This window comes from Drosophila miranda, assembly GCF_003369915.1.
Source record: "Drosophila miranda strain MSH22 chromosome Y unlocalized genomic scaffold, D.miranda_PacBio2.1 Contig_Y31_pilon, whole genome shotgun sequence".
In the NCBI taxonomy this organism is placed as follows: Eukaryota; Metazoa; Arthropoda; class Insecta; order Diptera; family Drosophilidae; genus Drosophila; species Drosophila miranda.
The window spans coordinates 1-7,743 of NW_022881616.1; the positions used below are offsets into that span (position 1 = coordinate 1).

General features: G+C 46.9%; 2 pseudogenes; both read right to left on the reverse strand.

Moving 5' to 3' along the window:
* Positions 1 to 194: 194 nt before the first annotated feature.
* LOC117194288 lies at positions 195 to 1,844 on the reverse strand (annotated as a pseudogene).
* A 1,052-nt stretch (positions 1,845 to 2,896) lies between these two features.
* Positions 2,897 to 4,685, reverse strand: LOC117194287 (annotated as a pseudogene).
* Positions 4,686 to 7,743: the final 3,058 nt, after the last annotated feature.

Here is a 7,743-nt window from a genome sequence, read left to right on the forward strand (position 1 = left end):
GGGAGCAGAAGTCCTCGAAGCTCTACAACGGATCAAGAACGGCAAAGCACCAGGACTGATGGGTCCCAAATGCCAAGAATACGACTTAAATTGAAAAGTTGTCCAGTGTCGTTCGCCCAAATACGAATACGAGAAAATGTGCGCGTGTGTCTGTATTTTTTGCTTTTTGAACTTATGATTAGATATAGAATACTCTACAACACCGACTCCAAAATAAGGGCCGCTTATGGTTCCAGAGAGAGGCTGCTCAGAGTAACGCTGTCGCTGCAGAGACAAAGTCAGTATAATTAGTAGAAACATTAGATGATAATGGGTGAGAGCTTACCCCGCAGATGCCTGGGCCTGAGGATTGGACACCTTGACCTTGTAGTTGCCGGAGGCATACAGTACACGGCCACATCCACACCCGTGACCTTGGTGTCCAGCACATTGGCCACTAGCACCATGGTCGGCTGTCCACTCAGCGATCGCTTGATGGCCAGCACATTGTCACCCACATTGGCATACCTTGTGGAACCAAGCTGGCAGGGTCTCCAGCTGACGCAACTGCACCAATTGCTTCTACAGGCTCAGGTGGCTAGTAGTGGAGGCGTTCTCCGTCTTGTCGTTGATAGTCAAGTAGTTGGGGTTTATCGGCAGCCAGGTGCTTCTGTTGGTGGAGAAACCGGCGTTCGCCTCTTCGCTCCACTGGAAGGGCGTTCTGCCCGGGTCGCGTGTGAATTCCTCGTAGATATCCGCGTTGGAGTTGCAGGCCGACGGATCGCGCGTGTCCTCCAGCTGATGTCGAGGTCTGTCATGCCCAGCTCCTCGCCCTGGTAGGTGATACTCACGCCAGGAAGGAACATCTGCAGCATGTTCATTAGGTCAATCCGATCCTCGCCATATCGACTGCCCACGCGACGCTGATCGTGGTTTCCCATCTTAAAGAAAATGCAGCATTCAGAAGCTTGCGGATCTTGAAGCGTGTTCGAGCACTTACCACCCAGTTAGCCGTCTTTCCGGCGGGTATTTGTCCCAGCCAACTCTTGATAATCTTCACAAATCCGCCTGCAGTGAGATCAGTATTGTTCTTATCCCCATTTCCCCACAATGAATTGGAAGTTGAATGGAATCTCAGCTCCTTTTGCTGTTCGATTGCCGTAAAACTGCATTACGTAGTCCAGCTCAGAGTAGGTCTCCACCATAATGACGAGCGTGTCTCCACCATGGACGCGCTGGTAATCGTCCAGGAATGTCTTCCACTGAAAGACCATCTCTACCGTCTCGCGCAGATCCTGCGTGTGAATCTGCTTCAAGTAGGCCGAATTATCAGGATCATCTGTGTAGCCGCTCAGCGGCTCGTCTGGATAGCGTCCATTGGCATCGGGCAGTGACTCAAAGCCAGGGGTCACCAGTCACCAGGGGACGTCATCTATGCGGAAACCGGCAACGCCCCGATCCAGCCAGTAGGTCAGCACACGCTTCATTTGTGCCACCACCAGGGGATTGCGGTAGTTCAGATCGGGCTGCTGCACGGCGAACTGGTCAAGGTAGTACTGTTGCCGCTCCTCGTTCCACTCCCACGCACTGCCACGGAAATCCTGTAGCCAGTTAGAGGGCGGCTCTCGCTGCCCAGTGGTGGAGTTGACATAGCCATCGTGCCACATGTAGTAGTCCTCGTAGCCCTTCTCCCTCTTGACTGACTTCTTGAACCAGTCGTTCTCGTCACTCGAATGATTCGGGACAAAGTCAAAGATGGCCTCAGCTACAAGCTTGTCGAAATCGTCCAGTGTGCCATATTCTGGCTGGATGTCGAAGAAAACGGAGATATCGTAGCCAAAGTCTCCCATTGTGAGGTGAAAATGGGTGACAGCCAAGTGCCGTGACTCCGATCTCCTTAAGGTAGTCCAGTTTCTATATGATGCCCTGCAGATCACCAACGCCATCACCATCAGAGTCCTTATAGGATCGTGGATAGATCTGATAGAACTGGGCAACCTGCCACCAGTCCCGCGTCTCCTCCGTTCATGCCGTCGCCCTCTCTTGGTACGAATCAAGGCTGAGATCTATGGCAGCAGCGTCGCCGGCCGCGCAGTACAGCCCCAAGAGGAGAATAGTTACCAATAAGTTGTGTAGAAACGTCATGGCTGACTGAGAGGCCCCAATACTGGAGTCCCCTTTTATAGCACGTCTCTAAAGTGATCTGGTGATAAGCTTGAGTTCTCGTATGAGTGTTTTTTTATACCCGATACTCAAAATGAGTATTGGGGTATATTAGATTTGTGGTAAAAGTGGATGTGTGTAACGTCCAGAAGGAATCGTTTCCGACCCCATAAAGTATATATATTCTTGATCAGCATCAATAGCCGAGTCGATTGAGCCCTGTCTGTCTGTCCGTCTGTCCGTCCGTCCGTCTGACCGTCTGTCCGTCTGTCCTTCCCTTCAGCGCCTAGTGCTCAAAGACTATAAGAGCGAGAGCAACGATGTTTTGGATCCAGACTTCTGTGATATGTCACTCATACAAGAATATTTCAAAACTTTGCCCCGCCCACTTCCGCCCCCAAAAAGGACGAAAATCTGGGGCATCCACAAATCTCAGAGACTATTAAGGCTAGAGTAACCAAATTTGGTATCCGCACTTCTGTTAGATCTCACTATAAAACGTATATCTCAAAATTTCGCCCCACCCCCTTCCGCCCACACAAAGGACGAAAATCTGTTGCATCCACAAGAAATCAATTTGCAGTGGCTACGCAGCGCCCGACGTCACGCTCAGACTGATTTTCTGTCTCTCTCGCACGCACTCTTTGTCGTGTCGTTTAATATTAGCGGCGTCTGCCGGAGAGCCATACTGACTTAGTATCGGGTATAAATGTAGAGTTGCGGTGTCCGCAGCAACTCACAACGTTCCCCCTCGTTTTATTTTGAGTGCTTAATTAATCGTCAGCTGATGGAATCACGTGTGGAAATTTACCGGTGGGTGAGATAGAGCTCCACTTGAGCCAACCAGAGATAAATACCGAGCACCGGCAGCTGACGAATCTCTCCGTTGGTGGCATAAGCAAAGTACGAAGAGGTTGATTGAAGTACAAGTGAATCCTTGGGTTGCAATTGAACAGGGGTGGAATTGATGAGATCGCTGCCACAGAAAAGTATTTTATCAGTCCTGTAATTAGTAATTTCAAAGGAATAACTTTGGGCAAATCTGAGAAGCTCTGCTGCAGGTTGACGGTCTCCACTCCATCGCGATGCATCGTAGATATTCAGCACAGTCACGAATGTGACGTCATTTTTGAGATATCTGCAAAGACCTTTCATTACTATTAAGCCAAATTGGTGAAGGAGTTTTCTCACCTTTTCACGCCCAAAACAGCGCCACTTAGGGCCTTCACGTCAGTGTCTCCCCGCTGCATGGTATTCGCCTGCTTTCTCAGCTTCCAAAGCTGTTTGTAGACATTCAGGTGGCTCAGAGGCTGGGTCTCTTCCAGATTCACGTTGATCTGCCTGTAATCCTCTCCAATGGGGAGCCACGTCTTGCTGGCATTACTAAATCCCGCATCAGTGGCATCGCTCCATTGGAAGGGAGTACGTTCCGGATCGCGTGAGAACTGCTCGTAGATGCTTGGGTTGGTGTTGCAGGCGGAGGGATCGACAGTGTCCTTCCAGGAGATCCACACGTCTGCCATCCCCAGCTCTTCGCCCTGGTAGGTCACACTGGCTCCGGGCAGAGCGGCAATCAGTATATTCAGCATGTCTATGCGATCGCTGCCCAGACGGGAGCCCACTCGCGCATGGTTGCCCAGCTGGTAACACAAAACGGATTAAGGACTATTGGTACCGTAAAACAGGGACGTCAACTCACCACCCAATTCGCCGTACGTCCTTTAAGCATATGTTGGAGCCACTTCTTCACGGTGCTGGCATATTCCCCGGCATTGGATGAGTTCGTCGGCTCACTTATCAGCAGAAAGTTGAACGGCAGCTGAGCGCCCTCGGCCGTGGCATTGCGAGTAGACGAGGTCAATCGTCTCGGGTTGATCGACGGTGTAGATGTGCTGCAGATAGCCGTAGTCTTCGGGATCATTATCCCAGTCATTGCGAGGCTCATCGCGGTACTGATTCTGTGAATCGGGCGCCATCTCAAATACATGTGGCACTGCGCCGATGCGAAAGCCGGAGCCGCCCTTGGCCAGCCAAAAGCGTAGTACATTCTGAAAAGGATCCAAAGTTTATAAGAAAATCTGCTAGCTTACGATATCAACTCACATTCATGGCCTCCCGCACTTTGAGATTGCGATAGTTAAGATCCGGCTGCTTCTTCACAAACTGATGTAAATAGTACTCCTGTCGGCCCTCGTGCCACTGCCAGGCGGAACCACGGAATACACTGATCCAGTTGCTCGGGGGATGGGAGTGCCGTTCACCATGCGCCCGGGATGCCACACGTAGAAGTCCTTGAATTCTGGATCCCCGGCCGCAGAGCGCTTAAACCACTCGCATTCGTCGCTCGAGTGGTTGGGCACGAAGTCGAGAATTATTTTGATGTTCAGCTGCTGGGCCACCTTCATCAAATTCTCGAAATCTGCCATGGTCCCAAAGATGGAAGCTATCTCCGTAAAGTTGGCAGTGTCATAGCCAAAATCGGCCATAGGCGAGGTGAAGATCGGGGACAGCCAGGTGGCCGTAATGGCCACCTCCTTGAGGTACGACAACCTCTCCGAGATGCCTGCGCAATTGCAATCGCATTATTAGCAGCCCTCTCTTCAACACTATATTCTCACCATTCAGATCGCCCACGCCGTCGCCGTTGCTGTCTTTAAATGACCTTGGATAGATTTGATAAAAGGCCCCGGTCTGCCACCACTTCAGCTCCGCTGCCTGCTCCTCGATGTCCACGAAATTCGCGTGGTAATTGGGAAAGGGCTGGCCTGCACCACAGCTAGAAGCTGCAACAGCACCAGAGTCACAGGGACCGAGCGGTGTTTAATCATCATTGATGGACTGCCTTATAAAAGATTTGCTAATATGTATTACTAGAACAACAACTGATCAAAGAAAAGCAGCAACTGGTGGATCGCATCGAGTGCGAAACATATTTATAGGAAATATAATTATGTAAAAAGGGAGAGAGCGCTTGACGTGCGGTCAGCGAGAGAGCATAGTACAGTGCAATCTCCCTAGAGCATACAATTTGCTGCGCACTCAGACTACTGTGGAAATAGCTGAGTCAGTAACTGGATCACATTGTCCTTGTAAATGACGAAAGCATATTTTGCTAACCCAGTGTACACTCCTTCGAGTGTGCACTGTACTTGAATATTTTTAAACTGCGCAGCAGAGCAATAGAAGGAAAACGATGCAAAAAGAGAGATGCCGAGAGCCCATTGCACACACTGCGTGACAAAAAGCTGTTTATCGGTGTCTGAGATTCTCGTCATACCATTTTACAAATAAATTGATGTGTTATGATGTTTAGTAAATATACTCTAGATTTGTATACTATGTGTACTGCGTATAAGTGGGGACTTGTTATTATTGCCTGCATTAGTATTTTAATGCAGAGCGTCGACTGCGAGCTAAAGCCTAAGTCTCGGTGCGCATACAAATCACACTAGCTGTATTCGTACGATTCCTGAACTGTACTTATTTTCCCTTTTGCTTATTCATCCTTTTTCATACTGTACATATGTACATAAGTATGACAAGGGCATACTGGAACTTGGCGGGCAGACCACCGAACACCTGGGTCAGATCCACATTCTCGATGGAGTTGAAAATGTTGAACAGCGAAATGTAGACGTAGTTGCCGCTCAGGTAACTGAAATTTGGAACTTATGATGATGAGGTCAGGACTCACCGCTTAACGGCCAGGACGTAGTTGCTGACTGCCTTGATCTCGGCAGAGCCCTCCTCGATGGTGGGCTCCTTGCGGAGCTGCTGCAGCCGCTTGAAGATGTTTAGGTGGCTGAGAGAGACTTCGCGCTCTGTCTTCACGTTACGCTCACGTCTTCAACTTCGCTAATATAGCAAAACCTATGACACTCAAATTAAAGAAACGAGCAGTCATAGACCCAACAGAGGAAAAATACGTCGAGACCTTCGAAAAATTGAAAGTACTTATCACCTCAGACCCCATCCTCGCATTCCCAGATTTCAACAGAATGTTCACGGTAACAACCGATGCAAGTAACATTGCATTGTTGTCGCAAGACCACAAACCAATCTGCTATGCAAGTAGAACCTTAAACGAACACGAAATCAATTATTCAGCAATAGAAAAGGAATTACTAGCTATAGTTTGGGCAACTAAGTATTTCAGATCATACCTGTTTGGTAGAACGTTTGAGATATTGAGTGATCGCAAACCCTTGATTTGGTTGAATAACCTCAAGGAACCAAATATGAAGCTACAACGATGGAAGATCAAATTAAATGAATTTGCTTTCAAAATAAAATATTTACCCGGAAAGGAGAACCATGTAGCCGATGCGCTATCAAGAGTAAAGATTAACGAAAACCTACTCGGGGAAACCATTAATAGTGATTGTGCAACGGTCCGTAGCGCGCAAGAAGATAATACAAATTATATTCTACTTACAGAGAGACCAATCAATTACTATAATAGGCAAATAGAACTGATTAAAGGTAATGAGGATAAGGTAGAAACATCCCACTTTTTCCACAAGATACTGATAAAAATCACATATACCGAAATGACAGAATCATTAGCAAAAGATATAATAAAGGAATATGTGTGTACCAAAAAGAGTGCACTATATTTCCATAACGAAGTAGACTTCCCACTGTTCCAAAGGGCATTCCTGGAGATAATCAGTCCAAATCACACCACTAAACTGATTAAATCCAGTACCAAACTCATAAATATTCCGAACTACTCCGAATTCAAAGAACAAATATTGAAGAATCATAAAGAGCTACTTCACCCAGGTATCGAAAAGACCACTAATTGGTTTAAAGGAAAATTCTACTACCCCGATTATCAAAAGTTAATCCAAAATATTATCAATGAATGTCCTACGTGCAACGTTGCTAAAACAGAGCATCGTAACACCAATCTAACCTTCGAAATCACCCCTGAAATACAAAATATCAGAGAAAAGTATGTCATGGATTTCTATTTGGTAGGCAATCAACAATTCCTATCATGCATTGATGTATATTCTAAATTCGCTACCCTTGTAGAAGTTAAGAGTCGTGACTGGTTAGAAACCAAGAGAGCCATCGTAAAAGTCTTAAACGAAATGGGCAAGCCACAGGGAATTAAAGCCGACAAAGATTCAGCCTTTATGTGCGCAGCATTGCAAGCATGGTTGAATGCGGAAAATGTGAAAATCGAAATCACTACCAGTAAAAACGGAGTTTCTGATGTAGAACGACTACATAAAACGATCAATGAAAAATGAAGAATCATTTCAAGTGAGGATAACATAGAAAACAAGTTCACCAAATTCGAGTTAATTCTATACACTTATAACCATAAAACGGTTCATAATACTACAAAAAGATCCACGCTGATATCTTCCTGTACGCCGGACTACCAGATTATAACACCCAACTGAATAAAGTTAGGAAGATCAATCATTTGAATAACGATAGAATCGACTTTGAAGTAGACACACGCTACAAGAATGCACCCTAGTTAAAACAAAAACAACCAACCCGTTGAAAAGAACAGGGGAAATTAGGCAGGTAGACGAAAAGCACTTTGAAGAGAAAAATAGAGGGAGGAAAATCACCCACTAT